This window comes from Bufo bufo, chromosome 8 (assembly GCF_905171765.1).
Source record: "Bufo bufo chromosome 8, aBufBuf1.1, whole genome shotgun sequence".
NCBI lineage: Eukaryota > Metazoa > Chordata > Amphibia > Anura > Bufonidae > Bufo > Bufo bufo.
Genome location: NC_053396.1, coordinates 14,335,925 through 14,351,368, shown reverse-complemented (window position 1 = coordinate 14,351,368; position 15,444 = coordinate 14,335,925). Strand labels below are relative to the sequence as shown.

The 15,444-nt window shown below is 46.8% G+C and overlaps 1 protein-coding gene across 8 annotated transcripts in view; it reads right to left on the bottom strand.

Moving 5' to 3' along the window:
• Nucleotides 1-15,444, bottom strand: part of RALGPS1 (Ral GEF with PH domain and SH3 binding motif 1) — a 351,272-nt gene that overhangs the window by 298,421 nt on the left and 37,407 nt on the right. The gene's annotated exons all lie outside the window — the stretch shown is intronic.

The window sequence follows — 15,444 nt, the reverse complement described above, 5'->3', positions numbered from 1 at the left end:
GTCATCACATGATCCATCACATGACCCATCACCATGGTAAAAGATCATGTGATGACCGGAGTGACAAGTCCTGGAATGAATGCTCACCACAGGTCCTGTTTAGCAAAGAAGACAGACGAGATGCCGGCAGCGCCAGCAAGTGGATTAAGGCGAGTTAAATTTTTATTTTATTTTTTTTAACCCCTCCAGCGCTATTTTACTATGCATTCTGTTCTCAGAATGCTATTATTTTCCCTTATAACCATGTTATAAGGGAAAATAATAATGATCAGGTCTCCATCCCGATCGTCTCCTAGCATCCGTGCGTGAAAATCGCACCGCATCTGCACTTGCTTGCGGATGCTTGCGATTTTCACGCAACCCCATTCACTTCTATGGGGCCTGCGTTGCGTGAAAAACGCAGAATATAGAGCATGCTGCGATTTTCACACAACGCACAAGTGATGCGTGAAAATCACCGCTCATGTGAACAGACCCATAGAAATAAATGGGTCGGTATTCAGTGCGGGTGCAATGCGTTCAACTCACGCATCGCATCCGCGCAGAATATTCGCCCGTGTGAAAGGGGCCTAAGGGGATGAATGCCACTGTATGGCACTCTCCTGAGGCATCAGTTTCACATATACGTCATGTGTATATGTTAAAGGGCATCTGTCAGCAGTTTTGTACCTATGAAACTGGCTGACCTGTTACATGTGCGCTTGGCAGCTGAAGGAGTCTGTGTTGGTCCCATGTTCATATGTGCCCACATTGCTGAGAAAAATGATGTTTCAATATATGCTAATGAGCTTCTAGGAGCAACGGGGGTGTTACCGTTACACCTAGAGGCTCTGCTCTCTCTGCAACTGCCGCGCCCTCTGCACTTGATTGACAGGGTCAGACCATGTAAACATGATCACACCTGGCTCTGGCAGAGGGTGCAGCAGTTGCACAGAGAGAGCAGAGCCTCTAGGTGTAACGGCAACGCCCCCCATTGCTCCCATCATTAAGTAAATCACCCCCTTAAGGCCTTACAATACAGTTTTCTAAAGTTTCTAGAAAAGGGGTTGTGGCTAAGTGATGTCCTAAAATGCCAGGTGAGAGGTGGTGTAAGGAGGAAAAGTGTCTAAAATGTCCAGCAAGAAGTGGCAAATTCTCACCGAGGTAAATTTTATGCTGCATTAGTAAATCTGCCCGATGAATCTTGGCATTTGTCTAATCCTACCCATTTATAGACTAGTCCCAGAGCAGCGGCGTCCCAGCAATTGGTTAGCAGTCCTACATTTCTGGCTCTGCTTGGACTCATACGTCAGTATTTTGCATCAGTATTTGTAGGCCAAATATATGAGTGGAACCTAAATACATAAAATGTAATGGAAACACTTGCATCTCTTCTGTGTTTTGCACAGAGGATTAAATCTGCTGCACAGTAAAATGCAGGAAAATCCACACTAATTTGTCGCTGCAGATTTCAAAGTATTCGCTCTGGAAAATCCGCAGTAGACTGGCTACGTGTGACCGTACCCGAAAAAGTCCATGCTTTTACATAATGCTGGGATTACTGCTTCGGCAGCACGCCCAAGGTAGTTTTCTTTACATTGTCAGTAGAGATGATCAAAATCTGAAATTCGTTCACGCTTCGTTTGGTGGTAAAAGCAGAATTGCGTTATGGATTCCGTTACCACGGACCATAACGCAATTCTATGATGAAATGAATAACGCATGCCTTTAGAGACATTCCGTTATTCATTCCGTCATAATAGAAGTCTATGGGCTATGGGATCCGTCCCGTTTCCGTTATGCAGGGGAGTCCTCTCCTAATAAATATACAAAGAAAGCACGTCCTGTCCTGTCCGAACATCCAATTTACTACTGTGTAATTAAGGCCTCCTGTCACTACCCAGGTAGCCGCTCACCGCCTGCCCACCTTATATAATAAAACATAATCCGTTCAAACAAATTGAGATTTTTATTGTATAAAAGCTTGGACTCAACCTATAAACCAATTTATGAGGAATCACCTTCTTAACATACTTTGATGATCCAGGACACATTGCAGGCCAGCCCTTATATACAGGCTTGTACGCGGGTATATAAACAGGTCATGATATACAGCGGCTCCGGAGAAATGAGACCATGAAGACGGGACCACCTGCAAACCCCCCCCCCCCAAGACAATGTCATCAGGACGTCAGCTCTCACTGATCATCTGAGTTAGGAATGAGCGAACTTGTGTTTTCAAGTTAGGCGTGCAAGGTTCGCGTTATCTAAGAATTCCCTTATGGATTCCGCTACCACGGACCATAACGGAATTCTTACATAACGCGAACCTTGCACGCCTAAGGGCACTTTCACACTTGCGTTTTTCTTTTCCGGCATAGAGTTCCGTCATAGGGGCTCAATACTGGAAAAGAACTGATCAGTTTTATCCCCATGCATTCTGAATGGAGAGCAATCCGTTCAGGATGCATCAGGATGTCTTCAGTTCAGTCTTTTTAGGACGGAGATAATACCGCAGCATGCTACGGTTTTATCTCCGGCCCAAAAAAATTAACACTTGCCTGAAGGCCATTTTTTTCCATAGGAATGTATTCGTGCCGGAATGCCGGATCCGTCCTTCCAGTCTGAGCATGCAAAAAAAAAAAAAGGTGAAAAAAATAAATTCCGGATCCGTTTTTCCGGATGGCACCGGAAAGACGGATCCGGCATATCAATGCATTTGTAAGACGGATCTGGATCCTGATGATATACCATCAGGATTGCTTCAGGATTTCCATGTGTGTTTCTTCCTTCCTTTATTATGTATGCACTGCACAGACTGTAATGTGCGTGTTTGAAAACAACTCCGCACAAAACTCGGACAAGCTGCGGATTTCAAATACTGACGGAAATCATACGCCCATGTGAATTGCTCTATTCATTAACGTTAGCAGCGGATACCGGAACTATATACGCATTGCAAATACGCTGGTCTGAAAGCGGCCTCATATCTAAGTGCCCTACTAGTCGCTCTGAAGCAATGCAAATTGTGCAGCACAATGCAAGTCAAGGGACCAGAAGGATAAGACCTCATGCACACAAACAAATTCAGGTTGCATGTCGTCTACCTGAAAAACAAAACGCCTTCATGTCTTCACAGCTAGAGCAAGTCGACACACACAAAAATGTATATAATGTGTCAATAGGGATTCCATATAAACCAAAATGCTGGCAATTGCCCCCAGCCTGCAGAAAAAAATCAGTTCCCGGTGAGAGTGGCGAGTGCGGCCCGGACTCTGTGGTAATCTCCAATGATTGTCTCAGCTAGGATTAGTGCAAACATAACTAAACCCCAATGAAGACGCCAGGCTCGCTGGAGACGAGCTCATGCAGCCAGCAGATTATCACCGTTTAGGCCGAATAAAGAGATAATCCCCATTTTTAATCCAGATTTCTGCGGTGGTGGATGGACAGCAGCGGTGTTCTCCCAGGTGTGAGCACTTAACTAGTTGGGAGGAGGCACCGGAAATCCGTGTCTAGTGACCATCAGGGTCACGCAGGGCGTCATATGTACATGTAAACCAATGAGGCGGTGTAAACTACTGCACCACGCGTTTTGTGCTCCGGCCGCATGGGTAAATAACAAAAGTGTTTGATTTCTCGAGTTCTTGTGCTAATTTTTCCCTAATTATTTCAAAAACTGCAAAACATGACCAGGAATGTCCTTATGGTAAAATCTCTATAGGAAACTAATTAGTCATATTTTTTAATTGAATGGCTAGTGCTTTTAGGTTCCATTCAGACGTCCGCAAAATGGGTCCGCATCCTTTCCGCAATTTTGCGGAATGGGTGCGGACCCATTCCTTCTCTATGGGGACGGAATGGAATGCGGACAGCACACAGTGTGCTGTCTGCAGCCGCAATTGCGGAGCGCGGCCCCGATTTTGGGTCCGCAGCTCCGCAAAAAGATAGAGCATGTCCTATTCTTGTCCGCAGCTTGCGGACAAGAATAGGCATTTCTATGGGGGTGACGGGCTGGTGTGTTGCGGACCGGCAATTTGCGGGTCCGCAACACACCACGGACGTGTGAATGTAGCCTTAGATAGCTCTTTTGATGTACCTCTGTCAGCGGTGCAATAAGGAGGAGCACCGAGGCCATAAGAAGGAGCACCGAGGCCATAAGGAGGAGCACCGAGGCCATAAGGAGGAGCACCGAGGCCATGGGTTACATTCCAATAAAGGGAGCACAGAATCATAGGCAATAGGGATCACAATGAATGAATAGATCCTGTTGGTTCAGTGCCATATGAGATCACAAGTTGGTTCACAAGTTTAGACCGGGCTCACACGTTTTAGACCGGGCTCCCAAGTTTAAGACCGGGCCCCCAAGTTTTAGACCGGGCCCCCAAGTTTTAGACCGGGCCCCCAAGTTTTAGACCGGGCCCCCAAGTTTTAGACCGGGCCCCCAAGTTTTAGACCGGGCCCCCAAGTTTTAGACCGGGCCCCCAAGTTAGTTTCTTTCTATGTAAAGAGCTAATATTAAAGGAAAAAACAAGGATAGCCAGTATAGATAGCCTGAGCTGAGATTCAACCAGTGACCATTAGGCCATGAGAGCAGCCATATGTTACCTCTGTACAGCACCTTACTAAGGAGACAATCTATGTGAGGGTACGTTCAAATCTGTGGCAGGACTGATTCGGGAGCCTGATCGGGTACAAATGCCGGCTGTCAGCTGGATCACCAGTTGACCCCAATATAGTCAATGGCGATCCGGCGGTGAATTGTAGAATCTGGCAATGCCAGATTTGGCAGGCTACTCTCTGCCGGAAGAGGCTTCCCTAAATGTGAACATACCCTAAGGAAAATACCTCCATAACATGTCATGCAATGAAACATGTCAACATTTCACTTCTATCGGATTCGTACAGAATATAATGGGAGGCATACAATCTTATAAGTGCCATATTCTGGCTCTCGGAGGTGGCACATATCCGTTCTACCCTGTATCAAGAAGCTGTAAGCTATTTGGTTGCTGCCTACTGTAATGCTGCACCAATGATGACTGGTATATCAAGCACCAAAAGGGGCCCGATTATATGGACCCTATACAGGAACAATGTGGATGGACCTCATATGTATAAGCAGAATTACTGAAAGGACCATAAACTGCTGTGTGACTGGGACCATGAACTTCACCCAGGATTAATATGCCTTCTAGACTATTAAAAGGGTTTCCCAAGATTTTAATACTGATAACCCATCCTCTGCATAGGTCATCAGTATCTGATCGGTGTGGGGGTTTGACCCCCAGGACCCAGCAGATCAGCTGTTTCAGAAGGCAGCAGCACTCACTTCTCTCAGCTTACCAAGCACAGCGCCGTACATTGTATAGTGGCTGTGCTTGGTATTGCAGCTCAGCCTCATTCACTTAAATGGGGCTAAGCTGCGCCTAGGCCACGTGACTGATGAGCGTGGTGTCACATAGCCTAGGAGGAGGCCGCAGCGTTTGCAGTAGCTTGAATAGCAGATCAGTGGGGGTCCCGGGGGTCAGCCCCCCACGATCAGATACTGATACCCTATCCTCTGAATAGGTCATCAGTATTAAACCCCTTTAAACGTCCCGTTTCCGATTGTCCAAAAGCCTAGAAAATCAATGGATTCACAAGTAAACCCTGGATAGACAAAGCATTGTGTATCTTGGGTGGACTTTTCTTCTAGGCTTCACTTTACCGCACCCAAAACTAAATGTTTGATTTTGGATGAAATTATCCATGTAACCCCACAATAGAGCTCACGTAATCTGTCTCCTCACCAAGCTGAGAATTAGATGTTCCATCAATCCGCTTCATTGTTTCGTAAGGAGTGGATGATCCCCTGTCAGCGTCGGGCCACCAGGATTTCAGTGAGTCACGCCGTCCGTCTATATTTACACCGCGCTGGGCGTGCAGAGCATCCCTGACTCAAGAAACAGAGCGGGTAATTAGACGACGAGGTTTGGACTCTCGGTTATTAGGCCAATTAGTCACCGTTTAGAAGAGAGGTGAAAGCGGGTTTGCAAAGTCCACAAGATGTCACTGAAGATCTGGAAGGAAATACAGTCCTGATAGGAAGTTTAAGACCACTTGAAAAATGGCAAAAAATCCTATTTAGCATGGCTGGATCTTAACAAGGTTCCAAGTAGAGCTTCAACATGCAACAAGAAGAAATGAGAGTGAGACAAAACATTTTTTGAGCATTCAATTAATTGAAAATAACGATTAAACTGAAACAGGTGGTTCTTCAGCTGATCCAAATTTTAGGACCACATGCCTTTAAAAGGCCAAATCTGTGCAAAGATGTGGATTCATTGTCATATTCTGTCAGGTAGTCACACGTTGTGATGGCAAAGGCAAAAAAACTCTACCTTTTTGAACGTGGTCGGGTTGTTGAACTGCATAAGCAGGGTCTCTCACAGCCGCCATCGCTGCTGAGGTGGGACGCAGTAAGACAGTCATTTGGAATCTCTTAAAGGATCCTGAGGGTTATGGAACAAAAAAGTCAAGTGGAAGACCCCAAAAAATTTCATCAGCACTGAGCCGGAGGATCCAATTGGCTGTTCGTCAAGACACTGGACGATCCTCGACCCAAATTAAGGCCCTTACTGGTGCTGACTGCAGCCCCATAACCATCAGACGGCATCTGAGACTGAAGGGCTTCAAAAACAAAAAACGTCTTCAAAGACCTCGTCTCCTTGAACGCCACAGAACTGCTGGTTTGGGCTTTGCAAGAGAGCACCAAACATGGGACATTCAAAGGTGGAAGAAAGTTTTATTCTCGGATGAGAAAAAAATGTAACCTTGATGGTTTTCAACGTTACTGGCCTGACAAGCAGATCCCACCTGAGATGTTTTCTACGCGCCACAGTGGAGGGGGCGCCATAATGGTCTGGGGGGCTTATTCCTTCAGTGGAACAATGGAGCTTCAGGAAGTGCAGGGGCGTCAAACGGCCGCTGGCTATGTCCAGATGTGGCAGAGAGCATTCCTCATGACTGAGGGCCTCGTCTGTGTGGTAACAGGACAACGCTACAGTACACAATGCCCGCAGGACAAGGGACTTCTTCCAGGAGAAGAACATCACTCTTTTGGCCCATCCTGCGTGTTCCCCTGATCTAAATCCAATTGAGAACCTTTGGGGATGGATGGCAAGGGAAGTTTACAAAAATGGACAACAGTTCCAGTAGGGGTGGGCGATATGGCCTAAAATCTATATTGCGATATAATTTTAAGCATGTGCGATATGCGATATATATTGCGATATATTGTTTTCTATATTTGGGGGGGCGTGTTTAAACTTTTTTTTACTTTTTATTTAATAACTATTAGTCTCCTTAAGGGCTAGAACGTAGAACCCTTGTCATATTCACCCTAACAGAGCTCCATTAGGGTGAATAGGACTTTACACTCTCCCTGCTGCCCTGTGCTTTGTGCACACAGCAGCAGGGAGCTGATCCCCCTCCCCTAAATGGTGCCATCCCCAGATCCCCCCCTCCCCTAAACGGTGCCATCCACAGATCCCCCCTCCCCTAAACGGTGCCATCCCCAGATCCCCCCCCTCCCCTAAACGGTGCCATCCCGAGATCCCCCCCCCTCCACTAAACGGTGCCATCCACAGATCCCCCCCCCTCCCCTAAACGGTGCCATCCACAGATCCACCCCCCCTCCCCTAAACGGTGCCATCCACAGATCCACCCCCCCTCCCCTAAACGGTGCCATCCACAGATCCCCCCCTCCCCTAAACTGTGCCATCCACAGACCCCCCCCCCCTCCCCTAAACGGTGCCATCCACAGATCCCCCCCCTCCCCTAAACGGTGCCATCCACAGATCCCCCCCCCCTCTCCCCTAAACGGTGCCATCCACAGATCCCACAAATCAAATTGGCTTCTCAGGAGATATATATGTTAAAGGCATCTCATTCAGTAGTACTGCCTATATATGCCTTTAACATATATATCTCCTGAGAAGCCAATTTGATTCTAAAGGGTTAATTTAATTCATCCTGTAATCTAAACTCTGTGTCATCTGTCCCTTCTCTTATCTCTCTGCTCCTTATCACTGCTGCAACAAGAGCCGACAGCCTCAGTGTAACCTGTTCTAGAGTCTGACAGCCTCAGTGTGACCTGTTCTAGAGTCTGACAGCCTCAGTGTAAACTGCTCTACAGTCTGACAGCCTCAGTGTAACCTGTTCTAGAGTCTGACAGCCTCAGTGTAAACTGCTCTACAGTCTGACAGCCTCAGTGTAACCTGTTCTACAGTCTGACAGCCTCAGTGTAACCTGTTCTACAGTCTGACAGCCTCAGTGTAACCTGCTCTACAGTCTGACAGCCTCAGTGTGACCTGTTCTACAGTCTGACAGCCTCAGTGTAACCTGCTCTACAGTCTGACAGCCTCAGTGTGACCTGTTCTACAGTCTGACAGCCTCAGTGTAATGTAACCTGCTCTACAGTCTGACAGCCTCAGTGTAACCTGTTCTACAGTCTGACTCACGGCCTCAGTGTAACCTGCTCTACAGTCTGACAGCCTCAGTGTAACCTGTTCTACAGTCTGACTCGCGGCTCTTCTAACTCAATGAATCGAATGAGTCACTGACTGAGTCGGATCTTTAGATTCTTGTGACTCATTCGATTCCTTTAGACTCCCTGACCCTGCACTACTCCGAGGACTCGAGTCAGAGCTGCTAGTGTGCTGTGCTGGCCTCGCCCCCTCAGCTCTGGTCGGTGATTGGTTGGGGGGCGGGGAGGGGTGGGGCTGGCAGAAGCAGCTCTTCCACTCTAAGATCATATTACGCTCCTCCCAGTCCCGCCCTCAGGCTCCTGCTGCCAGCGTGAGGTGAGCTGAGCTGAGCGTCTCTGTCTGCAGTGTCTGTGTGCTGGGACTGAGCTGAGCCGGTTCAAACAGATCGGATCATTCAAGTGAATCGACTCCTCCGGTTCACTGAACTGAATCGATTCAAATGAACGATTCGTTCATGAACCGGACATCACTAGTTACCGGAGCTAAGACCTAGTAAGGTATACAGTAAAGAGATCACCAATTAATAAAGTTAAAGTTACTGATTAGTTTTTAAATGTTCTACTGTCAGCGGCGTGGCCCTGTATGTTCTAACCCCCAGGCAAGCGTCCCTGTCACCATAGGAACGCCCGGGGGTTAGAATATACCATCGGATTTGAGTTTTCAGGCGCTCACTGAGATCGTGAAAACTCAATGATTTACTGTCAGTCCCTCCCCTCCTCCTCTTGTCATTGGTGGTCAGCGGCAGCCGCGCACAGTGGGGAGGGAGGGACTCTCTCCTTCTCCACTGTGCCGGCTCAGGATCATATCGCGGTCCGGCGATATAGGCGATATGCTCAAAATCCATATCGTGGCACAAATTTATATCGTCTATATCGCCCACCCCTAAGTTCCAGACAGTAGATGGCCTTCGTGCGGCCGTCTTCACCACTTGGAGAGATGTTCCCACTCACCTCATGGAAACGCTTGCATCAAGCATGCCGAAACAATAACGGCGGAGCTACTCATTACTGAGTTCATGTCTGGAAGTTGGATTTCTGTTTTTTTTTGGGGGGGGGGGTTATTTTTTTTTTGGAGGTGTGGTCCTAAACTTTTGATCAGCTGAAAAACAGCCTGTTTCAGTTTATTTGCCGTTTTCATTCAATTGAATGCTCCAAAAATGTTTTGTCTCACTCCCATTTCTTATTGTTGCATGTTGAAGCTCTACTTGGAACCTTGTTAAGATCCAGCCATGCTAAATAGGATTTTTTGCCATTTTCCAAGTGGTCTTAAACTTTTGATCAGGACTGTATTTCAGGGCAGACATTTATTACGAGGTGATCCAGAGGAAAGACACAACAACGTCTCAGACAGAACAGAAAAAGAAATAAGAGTCTGTATGAAAATGAAGGCGTACAGAATTACGGAGGGGATGCAGAGCGCCAAATTATATTTCTGCACGTCTCGGACATTAGCCCTGACTGTCAGAAGCATGGGGTCGTGTGAACTTCTGTAGACAATTCTGTGTGACCGGCCAAACGAGCCCCATTCTTCACATACCACACACATTACAACGACTGCGGCAACATCAGAGAGAACGAGGATAACCGGAGGAAAACCTCTACACAGGGCCAAAATATGTGAATTATGTCTACTTGTGTAACACTGACTACGCCACACACCAGCAGCTCACGTTTATGATGCCAGATTACTCTTCTGAACAGGCGAGAGTACTCGCCATAATTTGATTTCAATTACGATTATTTTTATCCATCTACAGACGCAGCCGAGCTAATATTGATGGTTAATGCGTTAAAGGGGTATTCCCATCTCAGATAATGCACTAGGATATGACCCCATTGTCTGATAGGTGCGGGTCCCACCTCTGGGATCTGCACCTACACTGAGAACGGAGCCCCGAAAGTTATTGGGGGCGCACTGCGCATGCGCAGCCGCTGTCCATTCAATTCTATGGGGCCGCCCCATAGAAATAAATTTAAACAGGGGCCACGCTGACGCGGCGCGCTCCCATTCACTACTACTGGGAGAGTGCTTGATGGTGGCCGGCAGTTCTCGGTGTAGGTGCGGGCCCTGTCAGACAATGGGGGCTTAACCTAGCAATAGGCCCCCATTGTCTCAGATGGGAATACCCCTTTAAGTAAACAATGGCAAGAAAATGTTAATTGACTTTTTCAACGGCTTCTGTCACGAGGTAACACTGCGACGTGTTATCGGGGTATAATTTTGGCTCGGCTACATCTGTATACCACTGCGAGCTGTTCACTACTTGTGAGTCTTATGGTGCACCTTGTACCTGTACTACGTGCTCCCACCAGTATAAGATGATGCCAAGACACTCTGAGGAGTCCTTTGACGCTACAAGGAGTCCTTCAGCTGGGTCTGAGCACCTACTGTTTGTTCAAATGCCAATCACCCATAACTTATGTCCCCAAACAAGTTGCCCCTTCGTTTCCCGAAGAGCATGACCCACGGGCAGATTCCTGCTCCCCAACCAGAAAGTCAACGCTCAACTAAAGTCACATAAAATCTATTGTATGGACCTGCTCTCCCCTGCGAGCTCCATGCTTCTGCTCCAGCCTTTGTCTCCTTACGACAAGCGTACGCCTCTGCCTTCTTAAAGGGCCAGCGCATGTTTCCAAGTCCTTTCCCAGGCAATGGTATATAGGGCGCCCTCTGCAGCTGGAGGGTGCCTGAGCTTTAGATTCCCTAGTGATCAGCAAAAGTGTTCTGATAGTCTTGTGTTTCTTCCAGTCTGTGCTCCAGGCTTGTACCTGACCTGCCTGCGTGTTCCAGCACGTCCAGTTCTGTCTGTGTTTAGTTAACCCTGTCCTTCTGACTCCTCTGTACCTTCACTATCACCCTGACTGCCCGTTTATCCTGTGTCTCCTATCATCTATACTTCAAGTGCACAGTCTCGATCTCAGAAACCTGCATTCAATTCTTTGTGACTGTTCAGACTATACCTGCGGTTTTCCTGCATTTTTGGTGTGTTTTCTTTATCCAGAACTTCGAGTGCTTGCACCAGAGTCTCTGACCGCAGTGGGTCAGCTGTCAACTACAGTACACTGGGACTATCCCAGGAGGTAGGAGTCCAGTTGTTTCCCTGCAGCAAAGGTCAGATCCCTGTTAAAGGGTGAATACCAAGGGATAGCTGGTATAACGCCCCGGGGTTTAGCCCAAAGCCAAACCAGTTAATGGCACAGTGGGCCCACACTCGCTCATACGTAAAAAAAACTGCTACAATGTGAAGCTCCGCCTCCAGGACACTTGCAGAAACTGAACATAGCAGAATAAAAAGTTCCTATTCACACTACTCCTGTTAATGAAACCTCCACAAAAAGGTACCTTTGTCCTGCTCTCCCCAGCCCCTAAATAGTGCTGTCAGCAGTTCGGATGTCAAAACTGCTGACAGACTCCCATTAAGCAGTCATCCCATTAATACCTACCCTGACCAAGCCCCAAAACAATACCCATCTGACTAAAGAGAAGACGCTATTAGGCTGATTGATAAATTCACCAACTAATCGATTCACAGGACTCGTCCCTGGAACGCAGTGACGGATGCAAGAATTTTACAGGATGAACCAATATTTAAATCATGAAGACATGAATATTAGTCATGCATCACCTATACGGTTCTTCCGTCTCCTAGCTACAAAACAGCGAATTCCACAACACGTATAATCTTCACAAACAGAAGCAGTTATTTCAATGCATCTGCTATTCTAAGCATCGCCTGTCACCGAGGCAGGGAACACAGCACCGTTTATTTTTCTGTTCTTCTGATCCGTCACAAGAACAGACAAAGGGGGAGAAAAAAAAAAAAAAACGGATCCTGAGCAGCCGTTATGCACATTTTACATCAGATTTTTTTTTACAGAATCCTTTTTTTTTTCTTCTGTTCTTCTGACAGATCAGAAGAACAGAAAATGGATCGGTGATGTGAACCCGACCTTATGATGTAATAAAGTGATGAACATGTAAGGACCAAACCGACACAGCGTGGGAACGTGAGCAGGCGGGAAAGGTATGTCAGACCGACTCAGAGGCTCGAGCTGTGGCTTTGCCCCCCCCCCCCTCGTTTTTAGGCTACTTTCACATTAGCGTTTTTTTGCGTATCCGTCATGGATCTGCAAAAACGCTTCCGTTACAATAATACAACCTTTAGCTGCATTTGCAGTTTTTACGCCGTCCTCACCAGTTTCCAAAAAGGGGGCGTGGTGAGGGCGATGCGTGGGTGTGGCCTTTGGTTCCGACACATTTATAATCATTTATGCCAGAAATCTACCCAAGCAACAAGCTGGCACAGATTTCCATCCAGCGCACGAGGCCTGCGCATCATCACAAATATAAGGTATCTTCCGGCGGCGGCGGCACAGCATGGCGGTCTTGATATATCAGGACCAACGTGCCCATTGATACTGGTGTTATGTACTGATGTCCTTGTTACAAGGTGACTTGAAAAATTAAACTTGCTCCTGGCGGTATTACTAAAATCTACGGCACTTTGCCCATCCCTACACAATGTGAACTTCCCCGAGGCCCAGACCATGCTGGATGACTGATGGCGGTGGAATAATGTTTTACATTACTGTACAGTACATTAACAGAAAAATAACATTTGGATAAGGAGGAGTTGTTGGAAGGCATCACGAGGATAAAGGCTAATATTGTCAGAGATAGGAATAACGGCAGTGAAATATTAACACAAAAGGCGACAGAGGAATGAACGAGGTTGTCTAGGAGAATTCAATGTGTACAAACAGTAATAAAACGGAGCTGACGGTGTAAAGCTTATCTGTACAGACTCCAAGGCAAGAAGTTCACGTCTCAAGACTTTCTAAGGAGGTTTCTGATCACATAAAGCCCAGTAGTATAGGTGACCAACATTCGGCCGCAGGAGCACACGCTGCAAAGCCTTCAGCTGCAGGGGATTTGTGACCGGACCGCCGCGGCGTACATTCATCTGTCTTTGGCTCCACATGTATCAGTCCTACAGAAATAAATGGGGACCAGGGCAGCGAGATGAGTTTTACCATTAACTTCAACTGAATTGCCACTCGGGTGAGGAAATTTTGTGTTATGCATCACTAGAAAGTTCCCAAATAGATTTATATATATAAATAAATCATGAAATATGATCATGCAAATATGAACACTTTGAAGGGGTTGTCCATTGTCCATTGCTGCACCTATATCGTGTTACAGAGCGGTAGCGGGAGGACTCCAGTCCGGCCGTCATCAAGTGCTCTCCCCATAGTGAATGGGAGCATAACCGGCCTCCGCGCATGACCTCTCCCATTCACTTCTATTGGCCCGATGGAAATAGCAGAGCCAGCGCTTGGCTATTTTCGGCGGCCTCATAAAAAAAATTTATGGCGGGCGGCTGCGTATACACAGTGCACCCTCCACCACTTTCGGGGCTCCGTTTAGGAGATCCACCGCTAAGACCTATCAGACAATGGGGGCATTTCCTAGCAATATGCCCCCATTGTCTTAGATGAGACAACCCCTTTAAAAAGGACTCAATGACAACATATGGTCACCTAAACACTGCAACATTACCGGAACTTGCATGTAAAGAGGACCAGACACCTATCCTGGTATGTTTTGGTAAATGCCTCTATTCCCCGCGGAATAATACGTTTGCAGTGTCTTCTTTCAGAACTCTGCATAGTGCCGTTCCTTTGTTATTCCTGCTAGAAATGAATACATAGTCAAATGGTCATTTCCGTTCCCCTTGTCCAAAAGGCTCGTCTCTACACAGTCTGGTACTGGTGGCAGTGAATGGACAGTGCCATACTGTAGGGACACACACAGTCCAATTATTCAAAATTTGTAGGAGGAATAACAGAGGTCTAAGAAATTTTATGTTTTGGTTGTTTTTTTTTCTATTAATTTGTATTTTATTATTCTTTTCCTTGAGTTATTTTTCCTTTGGTTTACTTCTTGTACTTTATTTTTTGCTAAGCCATTGCATTTTGCTGCGTTTCTGCAAAAACAATGAGAATAAACCCTTATACAAAAAAAAAAAAAAGGGGAGAATCACATTCCATTCATTTCAATCAATTGCAAGCCTCTCTGCAGCAAACCGAGATCAATACACTTGTAACCTGGCAAAATATTAACTTAAAAGGAGATGTAGAGACTACAGGAGAACTGGATTACACAGGGGGGCAGATTCACTAATAGTGTCGTACTTTGCACAGTCTTAAAGGGTCCTCTCACTTCAGCAAGTGGCATTTACCATGTAGAGAAAGTTAACACAAGGCCCTTACTAATGTATTGTGATTCTCCATATTGCCTCCTTTGCTGGCTGGATTCATTTTTCCATCACATTATACTCTGCTTGTTTCCATGGTTACAACCACCCTGTAATCCAGCAGTGGTGGCCATGCTTGCACCTATAATCGGGAACGGAGCTCCGCAAGGTGGTGGCTGGAGGACTCCAGTCCGGGCCTCCACCAAGCACTCTCCCCATAGAAGTGAATGGGAGCGCACCGCGCATGACCAGCCGCCGCTCCCATTCACTTCTATGGGTCCGAAGGAAATAGCCGAGTTAGCGCTCGGCTGTTTTCGGCGCCCCCATAGAAAATGAATGGAGGGCAACTGTGCATGCGCAGTGCGCCCTACAACACTTTCAGGGCTCCGTTCTCGATATAGGTGCAAGTCCCAGCGGTGGGACCCGCACCTATAAGACGTATGGTAAGGTAAACAGCACCAATAGCTGGTGGATTAATATTACAGTAATCTGTTTCTCTGAAAGGAGCGAGCTAAATGTATAAGGCTACATGCACACGACCGTATGTGTTTTGCGGATCCATTGTAACAATGCCTAAAACAGACAAGAATAGGACTTGTTCTATTTTTTTCTTTGCGGGACTACGGCACGGACATACTGATGCTGTCATGACATACCGGTGTGCTGTCCGCATTT